Source organism: Tympanuchus pallidicinctus, unplaced genomic scaffold, assembly GCF_026119805.1.
Source record: "Tympanuchus pallidicinctus isolate F22 unplaced genomic scaffold, pur_lepc_1.0 scaffold2, whole genome shotgun sequence".
Lineage (NCBI taxonomy): Eukaryota > Metazoa > Chordata > Aves > Galliformes > Phasianidae > Tympanuchus > Tympanuchus pallidicinctus.
This window is the reverse complement of record NW_026294721.1, coordinates 2,639,981-2,654,884: the sequence shown is the minus strand read 5'-3', so window position 1 is coordinate 2,654,884 and position 14,904 is coordinate 2,639,981. Positions and strand designations below refer to the sequence as shown.

The 14,904-nt window shown below is 37.0% G+C and overlaps 1 long non-coding RNA gene across 1 annotated transcript; it reads right to left on the bottom strand.

Annotated features, from left to right (window-relative positions):
* Nucleotides 1-12,362: 12,362 nt before the first annotated feature.
* LOC128080372 (uncharacterized) lies at nucleotides 12,363-14,634 on the bottom strand. Its single transcript, XR_008206627.1, has 2 exons — nucleotides 14,450-14,634; nucleotides 12,363-13,321 (listed from the first exon to the last, which is right to left on the bottom strand). It is a non-coding gene; the product is annotated as an uncharacterized LOC128080372 (long non-coding RNA).
* Between the last annotated feature and the right edge of the window lie 270 nt (nucleotides 14,635-14,904).

Below are 14,904 nucleotides of genomic sequence, written 5' to 3'. Positions count from 1 at the left end.
AAGGGCTGGCAAGGCTTCATGATGCACAATAGGCATCGTGGAGGAAGATAAGCCATGCTTGAGGTATGAAGAAGAAATTTGTTAAATTAAATGTTTTGGCAGAGATTGGAAATGTCATCCCTTTTGATTCCTCAATATTGCCCACCTGGTATCTAGATGACCCTGGGAGAAACATTTTCACACTCTTCCCTACACCGTTTCTTTTGTGAGCAGTAGTGCAGTTCCCTACAATGCAGCTTATTCTTCAGCTTGATAATTTTACTCTGAAAAATGTCTCCTGAGCAAATTACAAGATCTATCTTGTTGTAATTTAAATAATTTCTCCTTTTCCACATACAGAAAACGAGAGAAGTGTGTTTCCTATATTTTGTTTCTACTTTTATCTCTGCGGAAGACTCATTAGATCTTCTCTCAGTCTTTATTATTATCCATAACTTTAGGCTCATTGCTTAGAGTCTCGCACTGATTTTCAAAATACTTGAGAGATGTACAGCTCAGATGTAAATTAACGCAATCAGCTACACAATTGGAGCTACATTTCAGGCAATTATGCAGTTCCTTCTTTGTAGTCAGTTGGAAATGAATATGTATATGTGAAGCTCTCTGTTGATGACTAAGACAGCCGTGGGGCAATTACTCAAATGGAGATCTCTGCATGGGAAAGCAACGATTGTCTAACAGATGTTTGGTACTGCTCAAGATGTTTCAGTGTACATGAGACATCTGCATGGAGCTGACAGATGTGCACAACCTATGGGGATTCCTGTGCCATTCTGTACTGTTCACAAAATTTCCCAAATTAATTTCACCCCCCTTTTTCTGTTTTTTCAATGAACACTAGCTCTTTCCACTACATGAATCTCCACTAAAATGCACATATTTAATTTATACAGTTACGGAAAGACTCTTTCAGAACCCTCAAAATTAAGTACTTATTAACATTCTACTAACTTATTTCCAAATTTCCAAATGTTTTTGGGAATTTTAAATCATGGAAATTGTTATAGACTTTATTGCTTGTGCAAGCAAGTCTTCAGCAGCAGTAGCTCCTGCTACCTTTCCCATTATTGATACTCTTGAAAGGTATGGGGACAGCAGTCATAGCCTCTCTCACAGGTTGTTCTTCTTTGAGAAATAAGTTCTTTTATTTTCCACTCAAGGAACTTTCAGTTCTTATGGTATTAATTCTCTCCATGATTTGTATGTCTGAATTTTCCTTACCACATTTATTTTTACCAGTACTAATATAGCTGACTGTATTGGTAAACAGGACAGAACTTCTAAGTGTAAAAACCTTGCAAATTTCAAGAGCAAAATTTGTGTTTTACAACCATTTCTGTTATACTGGCACTTCAGCCATTATCCCATTCCTAGTGTCCTTACCTGTTCTGTCTTAGTCACATTTATTACTTCTTGATAATGCAAACATCACATTAAATTCACACGTCCTACCTGTTTGGAGTGAGTCACATTTTCTTTCCACCACTGTAACTATTGTGCCATTTCCTGTTCTTTCATTCCTATTACCCACCTTCTCATTCCATTAAGTGATTTTGTTGCAAATTAAGGCAGAATATTTATTTTGTCTTGTACCCATAGTCAACAAAATTTGTGGGTCTCCCTACATAACAAACTCTTTTATTCCTTTCTTACTTCATAGGACTAAAGAACTTCAGCTAATTGTTTCGTGAACTTCCACTTAACATTTGATAACTTGCATTTCTCCTGATTTCATCTGGGACAAATGTGGTTTTCTTCTTGAAGCATCTGCTGGCCTTCACTTAACATCTTCTTTTCTTCTGTGAAGTGCAATATAATAACACCCTAAGATTCCAGACAGTAGTAGTTCTCCCAGAGAAATATTCTCTAGCCTGAATCTGAGAATCTGGCGCTGTAACTTCTCACTGATGATGACTCAATTCTTCTTTGTTATTTCAGGGACTTCTCCAGGCTCAGATCTACATTTGTGCTCTTATTTTGGATGCACACAGACTCTATGAATCTTACTTCTTACTATGCACCTCACCAGCAGACATGTTTCTTCGCAGATTTTAGATGAAGCTTTGATACTGTCTGTCCATTGCTTTCCTTCCAGATGTAGTTTATTTTTTGAACCAGTGATTCTGGTTCTTTTCTGAGCTCTGACATCTGTTTGTCTCTATTTTCTCTGCTTATGTTACCTCTTCTCCCTTGATATTTCCACATCTACCTGCTTTTCCAGCGAAGCCAACTCACGTCTTCATTTTTCTTAGCCTTTGGCTTCCTTTGGGTTCACAATCACATATTTTCTACTGATAGAGGTTTTCCCTAGCCCAGCAAAATGCTTTTTATTTTCTTGTGCAATTGTCAGATGGCACTTACACATGCAGTTTCTACCAACACCTATTCTACTGAATGCAGTGCAGCAAGTTCTGCAGCTTCTTCACTCAGTCATCTTCAAGAAAGGAAACACTGCTGCTGTCCTAATCTCACAGGGGCATTTCTTTATTGTTATATGAAAATACAGTAACATTTAAAAACAACTAAAAGTTAAAAAATATAAGTGGAAAAAAAAAATCTGCTGCAACCATTACCCTTACCACTCTACATCAACATAAATATCTTTCTATACAGATTACACTGAATCATGAACTTGAACATTAATTCAGATGAAAATAAGTTACAGTACAAGATGTTCTTCAGGCAGAACGTGTAAAATTCTTACAATCTAGTCAATGGTTTGTTCTGCAGCACAAAGTGTTTACAACACTTCAATCCTATTTATTCTGCTCTAGCTTACTTGCGACAGCTACAAGAGCTGGAAATATCTGGCAAAAATTCTACTCAAGAAATTCCCTATTTTCCTCTGAAAAAGTATATAATTATGTTAGAAATATCGGAGTGGCAGCCTGAGGGGCCAAACCACCTCCTGTCTCTTCTCTTTTGGCTTCCCTATCTGAACATGGCAGGTTTCAACATTGCCCAAAGGAACATTGTTTTTCCAGCAGAAGAACAAATATGGACAGATGGGAGAGAAAATAAATAATCAGAAAAACAGAACACTAACATGATTAGCATGTACCTGCTAGTTCCTTCCCAGAATGTGCATGAAAAAGCAATGAATCTCTTAGCCAGTAACACAACCATGGAGTTTCAACAGTGCTCATGTTTGCAAGCTTTCTTTAGCCCCATAGATAATATTTTGGAGTTATTTATTATCTAAAGTGTTTAACATCAAGCTCTAGGAAAGCTGTCTCAATTGATGTTCCTGATTGTTTGCACCACTAATCATTATGAAAGCCTATCCATGTTAAATCATAGTAGGGTAAAAGTAGCCAAACTCCTGGAGTGCTTGAGCATGCAAGTTGTCCAAAGCCCATTGGAGCAGATTCATAGACTAATCTACAAAGCAGAAAATAAGGCTGGAAAAACTGTGTTGTCCTCTCACAGTAAGCTTGAGTGTAATTGTTTCATTCTGGCTCAATATTTATCTAACCTGTCCTACAGTAGTAGATGTTCTACAGAAACCTAGATAACACTGAAGACTTCATGATCCTTATGGGTCCCTTCCAAATCAGGATATTCTATGATTCTACCAAATTCAGCAGGTTGTTTCAAACCTGCGCTTTGGCCCAAATGAAGCACTGTGTTGCAGCACATGCTACCGTATCATTAATTAATTCCACTTTTTCTACAGTGTATCCTAACTTAATAAGGCTCTGCTCATTCATTCATGTCTAATTCAATCTTCCACGACTAATGAATCCTAAGTATCACTTATTTTATTCTCAGTGACTTTAAAGTCTAAGATGCTTGAGTGCACATTTCTCAAATGCTGATAAGTCTTCATTTTTACCACAAAATACTTTAAATATCGTAAAACTCCGCTTGCAACACCTGCTAAAGGCCTCCTGCTGCCACCCAGCTGGACAGATGGCCAATACCACACTGTTCAAAACACACTTCAGGCTTCTCTGTGAATATTGTCTGTCTAACAGGGGATGATTTTGGTAAACAATTCAATTCAAACAGTATCTTATGAAAAAAGCATTTCTGCTTCATGGGGAATGGATTATAGACAGGAAAAGACCTTGTAATTCTAGCTTCCAATATTTGAACTGATATACTAACTCTTTTTTCAAATCTCAGAAATGTTAAGCTCTTAATCTGCATGTAGAACAATTGCTAGACAAAGTCAATATTATTTTTTCTGCAATAAGCATTGAGCAAGAATGGTCAGTTCCATTATTTTTTGTGAAAATTTTTAATCTTTTCCTTCATTTCGGTACTTGAGGATAAGCCCTGATACATCCTGTAAACTTACTTTTTTGCTATTATGATTTCATTCCCTAATCTAAGCAATGCCAGGAAATGAAAAGACAAAAAGAGCTTTATCTACAAGCATGTTGCACACTCACAGAATTGTTTCACATGTATCTGTTTGCCGAAATGATTTTTCTTCTCCTTGAACTCCTGCAGTATGTAGCGAAAACATCTCCCATTCTAAATTCTGAAGATCTAGAGGGAATACTGCCAGATACAACCAGATCCCAGCACAATCTTGAGTTTCGTGACACTTGTCAAATTTAATTATTCCTCATACATTAGATTTCCTCTACTTAAAATTCTATTATTGAGACATAAAGCAGTAATTTATACTCATCATGTTAATCTTCAGAAAAGAAACTCTTTGCTTGAGCTGACTGAAACTTTGAAGATAAGCAAACAAGGCCTTTATTCCAATGTCCCTTTAAAAAATGGAAAGTAAAATCTGTTGCTCATGCTCTCTAAAGGTATCAAAATAGCTTCTGGTTGAGATCACAATTATGCAGCCTTCTTAAAAACGTAAGTCAAACTTTACTGTATAAAAAGAAATCAAACAATGCAATGAAGAAAATCTGAATGCTTTCAAGAGCTAAATTCTGTCCAGAAGAGATAGTGGACACCTTTTCATAATTGAGGTGGAAATCAGCTTCCACCATAAGGTGAAATGAGATCTAATAGGCATGTGATGGGATGGGAGTGCATTTTCTGACATTTATGATCAGTGTAATATATGTAAAACTATATATTCTTTTTGGCCACAGATTCACCTGTCCTACAATGAAGTAAAAAATTAAAACTAAACGATTTCAGCCAAAAGGCACAAACCTGAGAATATTCAGCTCACAAGATCAACATCCAAGTTGAACTTTAAGTGCATGAATGAATATATTGGGTATTCAAAGTTGTTTCACTGGAAGCAGCTAAGTTTACTGCACCAGTGAAAAACTGAAGTCTTAATTTAGAAAATTAGATATTGGCCTCGTTTCCCCCTTTTACATACATACATATGTTTGAACATGTAGTTCTGGACCTGTTGTTCATACACTTCACAAGTGTCACTCAGCTAAGAATGCCAGGCACTTGGCAGTGACCCATGTGGTTATTTACTGCAATTCTGTTGACAGACTGATAACCTCTTTTCACCAGCAATTCACTCATTCATTAGGAAAAGAGAAGTCAGACTAGACTCTCTGTTAAGGGCTACCTTGACAGCTTAATGTGACCCGGAACCAGAGATAGCATCTCTCCTTCAAACCACATCTCTATTAGTCTGCAGCTGCTGTCCTTCCAATCTGTGATGAGACAAGAACTCATTCACATCCTCACTCACAGATTTTGGCAATGTGTTACCTGTCCTATTCTTAACTACTGTAGTTTATACTTGTTGGATTTCACTATTTCACTATTTCACTCTTCCTTTACTCAAAATTATTTTTCCAGGGTGATGGTGGTAACAACACTTTCACCCAAGCAACAATCTTGTCCATTACCCTTTCCCCACTACAACATGACAATTAAGTGAAATTTCCATCTTCTTTTCATTTCTTTTGTCCTCTCAGAAACTCAAAGACTGTGTATACATTAAGCACTGAGGCAAAGCCTGGACTGGGAACCACAGGATTAACACTGAGTGATGTGGAGGTTGATCTTTGATAGAGGAATGGCTGAAGTTCTCAAGTAGCCTTAAATTTGAGTAGTTCTTCTGTGTCCTTAGATGTGAAAGTTACTGTCATGTATTGTCAGAAATACAGTTATTAAACAGAAAAATCAAGTATTTTTAGGTTAAAAGAAAAGTCCTGAGAATTAAGAGTGCCTTAAAAGGGTAGATGTGCCACTGAGTGATGTGGTCAGTGGGCATGGTGGTGATGAATTGATGGTTGGACTTGATAATCTTAGTGATCTTTTCCAACATTACTGATTCTATGAAAAGATGTTCTGTTACTAGTAGCTCTCTGCACTGTTTATCTGAAAGGGCTAACACTAAGATTGGGGGCTGATTGAGGCTGCAGCCTCCAGAGGTCATAACAGACACATTTGTCTATATATAATTGCCAGTGTAAACATCTACAGCCCTTTCTCTGGGCTTCTTTTGTGCAATCTGTTAAATATTTAACCAATGCAAAGGTGTATGAAACCTAGACTTGGGAACATCAGTTACACTGCTCAGGATGCAGCCTGTCACTCATAAAGGGTAGGGCATTAAATTTTTATGCTGTTTTATTCTTTTTTATTGATTTTGAATATTCTTGTTTTGAAGTTCAGATCCCCTGGAGTGTGCTGGTTGCATACTTTTGAGCACTAGACCCATTTTTATTGACAGCTTGGGTGTGCACCACAATAGAACAGTATAGCAGCAGATAACTAAGAAGGGCACATGGTTGGCTAAATTCTGCCATTGTTGAGTTGCCAATCAAAATTCACGTCATTATGCAAAAAAAGGTTGTTATATTCACAGTGATGGAACTTTACTGTCAGTCTAAAATATTACACAGCCTCAGACTGAGGTCTAAAAATGGTTTGACTGACAACTGTACTCTGGTGAGAGCAGAATTCACCCTCCCAATATTAGTTACATGCCTCTTGTAAATACGTATATTTAAAAATATTAACTTAGGCACAGCTGTGTTTAACTATGATTTTCTTCCTAATCTTCCAAAGAGTTCGTTAATATTTGTGCGAGACTTTGAAGAACTGCATGACATGATAAGTATCATTGTTAAGCTGTCTGCTTCTCTCATGAAAATTACAGCATAGCTAAAAAAAGCAAAAGAGTTTCCAATACAACTCAGAACTGTTAGATGCTAAAAAATTTCAGAAAGCAAAATGCTTTTTCAACCAGAAACTTTTCCCGTTGCCTTCGATTTGAGGGTTTGGAAAGGAAAATACAGTTTTTTTTTTTTTCATTTGACATTTACTTTCCAACTTATCTTCTGACTCTTTTCTCCTAGAAGCACTTCCTCACAGTAGGACAGGACACAGTCCCAGCCATGGCTCCCACACAGTACAGTTATGTATAAATAAGTTGTTATTTCAAGTACCTAAAACCCTTGGTGTGATATATAATTACCCTTTATTTAGTACATAATAAATATCATAGCCTTTTAATACAATTGCTTGTGCTCTTGTGTCAATTTTTGGAGTGTTTTAGGGCACTGAAATTCATTACAGATATGGCTACAGTGACATTTGGTTTAATTAATTTCTCTATTATGTCACAGCTTGAATGAGAAGCATTTAGATATTAAAAAAAATAATGAGAGTATGGTGCTTATTTTGTACTTTGGAAGAATAAACAGTTTGCTTATGAAATTGCTTGGAAGTAAATGCATAGAGGGGAAGTAGTTCTCCACTTCTCACTAGTTATCTGGTGGTATGTTGTTTTGTTGGGCTTTTTAAATTTTGCAGAAGATGGAATTGATAAAGTTATAATGTTGATGGCCATAGGGCCTCACGGTTCTGATTTTCAACAGCACCAGGTGCAGTGGGATCCCAGCCTTGAGGTGAGCCTCCCTTGTGTTTGCTGCTATCCCAATACTGGTTAATAATTATCAAAGAGAAACATTAGGCTCATCTTCTTGCTTAATTTAATTAACATCCAACAAATTAGGAGTAAATATAAAAGCAATGCTAACAAAACCTGATAATCCCAAAATACAGAAATCTTTTCTTTGCCTATGTTTTATACACCATGAATGTTCTGTTTATCCTAGGCATGTCCCAGCTCTCACAGAGACACGGCTATACCAGGTACTTAGAACTACAGAGGCTGCTAGTAAAGACAAATTGGTAGATTTCCCATCGTAACTGTTACTCCATCCCATCAATGATGCAAAGTCAGCCAGCAAAACAATTGCCAGGCAGCATTTACAGTATTTTCCTAGAAAACAAAAGTCATGGAACCATAGAATAGTTTCAGCTGGAAAGGACCTTTAAAGGTCATATAGTCCAACTCCACTGCAATGAACAGGGACATCTTCAAGCCTAGCTTCAACCTCTTCTGTCCCTTAAAAAGCTGCAACCAGTAGGTTAGACTCTAGACAATGACTCAACAACCTGGATGTGCAAAATAAATAAATAAAAATTGAGATTTACTTAATCAGAGACCTAAGGCATGCAGGTGTATCTCTATATCACCACTACTGAGACACAAGCTCTCAGAGGATGCTTAGACACTCGTCCCAGCATACGTTCTACACTATACACAGTGACTTTTTAATACAACATTCAAAACACTAGTATCTCCTTGCTTGCCATAGGTTGGCATGTATCTGCTGCCCAGTGAGTTATTTGACAGCAAAAATTATCAGGTAGATTCAAGTATAAAAGTTTTAAATTGTAGTGATAAATGGCAAACGCTGCTTGGATGGGAAGTAATTAAGATTGTAATGATACATTTAGCTCAGGAGGTGGGGAAAACAGAAATAACACCTAGTATTTTCAGTCATTAAACATAGAAGTATTTTGCCAATTAAAATCTAACAGTGAGGAGAAAAGCACAAAAATCTTGCCTGATTATGACTCATTTCTTGCTTAGACAAAACTGCTAATGAAGAATTTTGCATGCCTTCACAACAAGGTTTCTTTTCACCTGAGCCCCATGTAATAACATCAGATTTGGCCTACACTGAATTGAAATATCCCAGGGAGATAAATAATAATCTAAATTTCAGACCCTTTCAAAACCTGCATCTATTTGGCCACAACCATCTCAGTTGCAATTCTTAAGTTGCACCATAGCAAAATCTGGGTGCTCTGATGGATGTTTTAAAGTGCTATGTGGGGAAGTTATGGTCTGGTTCAGGCTATTCTATCAAACCTGTGTGAAAAACAGGGCTCGTTTGATATTACTGCTAACATAAGCATAGGAAGGAAGGAAGGAAGGGAGGAAGGAAGGGAGGGAGGAAGGAAGGAAGGAAGGGAGGGAGGAAGGAAGGGAGGAAGAGAGGGAGGAAGGGAGGGAGGAAGGGAGGGAGGAAGAGGAAGGGAGAAAGAGAGGAAAATTGCAACATAAAATTTTTACAGTAGATACAGAATGGGTATGTGACGTGTGGAGGTAGGTTGTAGTACACCAAGGAGGAACGATGTGAAACTCAATCTGATTGTAGTCTGGTTTAATTTCCAGTGCTTTGATCATTACAAGTTTGTTTGTTTGATTGATTTTTTTTTTTCTTTTTTTAATTTTCTTACAAAAGAGAATATTTTCCTGCTTTAAAGCTGCCTATTAAAAATCCACTGTTATTTTTGAGGAATCCTAAGAACAAGGACTACCTTCGTAGTTCATTCTTCTCCCCTTCCTAGGATGAAATTTATATGGAAATCCTAGAGTAAAGAAACAGTGGAAGAGAGAAGTGCAGTGACATGCATTTTAGATAACTATTTAATAAAGAACTTTTTTTTTTCTAGCTTTATGCTGCCTTCCTAAATACAAATTAATCTCATATGTTATTATTGAGTTAGTATTGTTATTCATTGGTTTGTTGCACAGGCAACACGTTTTTTCCATGTTTTTTTTTTTATTCCATTTGGATCTCTGCATAGGGATCTTTGCTCAGATCTTACATCCACCTTAGTCATGGACCCATTTGCCCAGTCCCACTCATGTATGATTAATTGTTCCTTAAAATGCAGGCAGATTACCTCCCAAGTATCTGTGCAACATGGCCACTTCTGCAACTGCAGGAAGGTTTTCACTGGATGTTCACAAGTCAAAACTCTCAAGTGCCCACCAGCCTTTTCCAAATTTGTCATCTGTTGGCATTACAGTCTCACAGCCAAGGGCAACAAAGAATTGTTATCATTCCAGTCAACTTATTTCAGTTATCAGATCATCACTGAAGCCCAAAAGACTAGATAGAATGTAAGTGTTCTACTGCATCTTAATGTAGATACCCGTAGCTGAAGAAGATATCTAGGTGCAGATGTTTTGCAGTAGTTAAGCAGAATGAATAAAACATTTTGCTCTCCTTTGCAACACAAAGATTTAGAGAATTAATTGACTGCCTTCTGTTTATTCCAAAAGAAATAAATGAAAAAAGCAAATATTTTATTTTTATCTCCATCTGTATCTTGAAAATGTTGAGGCAAAATAATCATAAAATGCATAGTAATCAACAGATAATCAGATTTTTGAGATGCTATGGCAATCTAAAGGTTATATAAACCTCAGCTAAGCCTCCAACTGTAGCTGTTTAAGCACTATGGAAATTTGATTTTTAACTTAGTGTAATACAAAAAGGCTTTTACCCTAACAAATATATTATCTAAATTCAAAAGCTAAGCAGAGATTATTAGCTATTAAAGCCACCCTAATGTGTGTGTATATTGGAATCTAGCATGAGTCACCCAAATTAAAGACTTTGGGCAGAGACTTCTTTCAAAATATCTCTGTTTCTAAGAAAAAAAATATGTAACTAAATATAGATTAGCAATAATAGCTTCTGCAATAAAAAATGCATTATCTACTAATATAGCTAATGACAAAACATATTCAGATAATGTAGAGATCATAGAGGGAAGTACATAATTGATTCTTCTTTCACCTACAGGATTTAAAATTTCCTTATTTAAACAGAATAATCAATAGAGGATGGCCTCTCTGCAATACACGTATCACACCAATGTTTTATCAGTTGTGTTTAAATAATTGTCTACCAATATGCCAGAAATGGAGCTGGGGGTCACCTTCTAATTTCAGAGAAACGACCATATAGTAATCTGTAGCTTCCAGCTGTCCAGGAAAATTAATTTTATAATAAGATATTAATTAGCAGTACAAGTTTATTGGTTTAGGGTAGGGTGTTTTTCCCTACTTTTTTTTTTTTCTCATCTTTCTTTAGAAAGATTTTCAGACCATATACTTCTCTGCAGTATGTTACGTGTCTTTAGAATAGCATTTGGAAGAAATTAAGGAAGGTCCTTACATCCACTTAGCCAACATCTACTTTCATTAGAAAATGAGGATGAGATATCAGGGTCACTGCATTGCAGGAGGACATGTGATCATGGACACTGGTCAAGGACAAAACAATGCTGCTGGGACAGAAAGAGAGAACATAGTGAATTGTGCCTCCAACAGCCACCCGCTTTGTTGTCCTCCAACAAGAGAGAGACTAGGAGGGGAATCAAGAGCCAAGAATTGGAATCAAGAGCCAAGAATTAATATTGGACTTCCTTGTCTCAGAGTTTCCCCATTGTAATTTTCCCATTTGATCTTAATTGCACTCTATTTTCAGAGGGATTTTAGTTATCTAAGATCAGTACCAACTGAAATGCTTCAGACAGTTACCACTGAAGAAGTATTTAGTGATAACACTAGAGGGAATGGCCTCAAATTGCACCAAGGGAGGTTCAGGTTGTTTTTTTAAATATTAGGAAAAATTTACTCTCTGAAAGAGTGGTCAGGCACTTGCACAGCTGCCCAGGGAGGTGATGGAGCCACCATCCCAGGAGGTGTTCCAGAACCATGGAGACGTGGCACTGAGGGACATGGTTCAGTGGAGGAAACATTGGTGGCAGGTGGATGGTTGCAATAGATGTCCTTGGAGAACTTTTCCAACCTTGCTGATTCTTTGATTCTATGATTTATTAACCCCTATGGTCCTCCCCAGGGAGCTTCCAGCCTCTGTATTCAGCAATTATTAAGTGCTTTCACTGGTGATTTTTGTCATCTACAAGGCTACCAGTTTAAGGAGTCAGACTTCACTCCGTGTTTCACATTGTTAAAAATGCTATTTGTCCCTTCCTGGTTCTATCAGAAATAACTGCTTGTGCACGTTTGTTTAACAATACATTTAATTGTATTTGTCGTGCCAAGTGGAGCATAAAGTCTGTGTGGGGTAGAATTCATAGCTATCAAAACAGCTCTCTGGAAAATCTTTCTGTGCTATTTTATGCTACGTGTCTTCTCTCAGAATGTCACTTGGCTTTACGAGAATCCTGGATTGTAACTTTCCAAGGTAACGAACAAGACATGACTCAGAGCTATCTTATTCTTTTCTTTCTTTCTATTTTTTCTTCTTTTCGTCTTATGCACAGATTTGAAATATGATGGGGTTAGGTTTGGTTTTTTTTGAAAGCCTTATTTAATCCAAGAGTGATCTGGATGGTAAATCAACGCTAATCAGCTAATATACTCAGGAAATTGTAACCACTGTCCCATTTGGCACAATAGTTTGCTAAACTTATGAGTTAATCCAGTTAATTAATTACTATAAAACTGTCAGCTTGTCAGAATGGTACCCCCTAAGCCTTCTCCACCTCCCCTCCCACTTTTACAATTCATCACAAACGTTTCCCATTTCATAATAAGGATGCAAGAGATATGTTGTCCTTCCAATTCTTAACCAGTAGGTATGGAAGACAATTTCAAACAAATATCAAGAGATTGGATTGAGCCAGAAGAACAAGATACTACAAGGTTATTAAGTATGATTTTCTCACCTGTTATTTATCTTACAATAACTGCTCTTAGACATTTATCCCAAAACAAGCATGGCATAATATGGGATAAGTGTTACCATGCTCTACAAGATTAGAACAATTATAACTTGTATTAGCCTAAGCAATAAAAAATGTGCAAAAGGAGATAAGAAGTTCTGAATCCACACCCTATAGAGCTTGCTTTGTGGAAAAAATTATTCTGAATAACACAAGTCTGAGTGTAATCCTGCTTGCATTCTTGGAAAGCACCTCCACAGGACCCTTCAAAAGACTTCAAAGCCACATCCAAACATAACTTTTCTAATCACAATCCACTTATGTTTCTATAAGCAAAAGCCTGAAACCTTCTTGGCTTAAGTAAACAAATTTGAATTATACGATCACCAGAGGTTATGCACTGTTGTGTTGCAGGAGGATGCAGATCCTTGAGCTCTTTCCCAGATTTGGAGGATGCAAAAAAATGATTGCTGTTTCCAGCGCAATCAATGGGTTTGCATCTTTTCTCATATGTTCAACGTGGCTATGTTCTTTGGGCTTCTGCTGCAGAAAACAGGGGTTCATAATTTTGGGTCTGGACCTCAAAACAAAAACTAATACCAATAAATCTCTAAATTGCCAAGGAATGGAAATATTATATCCACTTAACTCTGAGTTATACTGGATAATAAAGACCAGGAACTGACCAAAAAAAAAAAAAAAGCCCAAAGAGATAACATAGAAGCAGATAACATCATAACCATATGGTTTGTATATTCATCTTTGAAAAACTTGCCAAGATTTTTCCATATAAAACAGCTTTAGTATACAAAATGCAGAGTAGCCTGGACATTCAGTTACAAATCTCTCAAAGTAGAGTTTTTGGGGAAGATGATGTTTGATTAACAGTAGTAGAAACAGTTCCCCACTGACACAAAGAGCTGAAAATGGGATTTGCATGAAGTGAGAGATTAGGACACTGGTAGTGTATCTTTCCTTAATTTACTACTTGTTTGGTTTCGGTAAATAGTACAGGAGAAGTTACCCTAAATTATGTAAAATAAGTTTTGAAAACAGTTGCAGTATTTAGCATAATTGTGTTGGCCAGAGATGAGTCATAAGTAATAAAATACAAGGAATAAAAATTTGATGCTATCATGTTTGGCTGAAATAGTTCTACTCCTTTAGGCAAAACTGAGTCAATAATTATGTCTTGTACCTTCTATTTTTTATGATTTTTTTTTCTGTTATTTGTTTTACATAATGGGATTATGCATCATAATAAAAGGAAAACGTTGTTATGAGGTTGCTCTAAAAACATAGCTATTTTTGGTTATGATCTCATAGTTATTATTCTTCAAGTCAAAGTCAATTCATTGCCTGTTTAATGTTATTACATTAATATCACCTGTAATGTTTATGGAAAATAGTAATGAAGTCATAAATATGACCTTTCTAATATCAATCAGCCTTTACAAGGGATAAAAAAGGAAGTGTGCCTTTTCTTATAACAGGCAGGAGTCCAAACGATAAGTTTCAGCGGTAAACTTGAGTATATGCAAGATGAAATGAATTGAGGGAGAAACCTCAGTACTGTAGCACACATATATAAAAATTAGGGTATCAGAAGAAGATCAGGAAAGATGCACAGAATGTAAACAGAGGAGCAGATTCATACATATTGTATTTTAAGAACTCTTTTCCAACCCACTGTGACCAGGTTGCCTACCTAGCAGAAAGATAGCAGGAGCCTGCCAGAAGCTGGGATTCCTGGAGCAGGGCTGAGCGTCCTCATTCCTCATAGAATCATTTGATTTAGAAGGGATCCTTACAGGTCATCTCATACAACTGCCCTTCAGTGCACAGGGACACCTACAGCTCAATCTGGTGCTCAGAGCCCCTGATCTTGAATGCCTACAGGTATGGAGTATCCACCACCTCTCTGGCATACACTACTTCAAATCAACCTTCACAGAAAGGCAGAGCACTTAAAGATTTACATAGTAAGTCAACCACCACCATGCTAAGTCACAAGCTACCTCCCTGGGTCTCTGCCACTCTTGGCTGATTCAGAACACCTGGCATGGTGCATCAGCCTAGAGCTGTTTGCTCTGACATAACCTCCTCTAGCAGCACCAGAGAAAGATCTTTTTACATCACACCAGGTGATTGCCACCACTTATC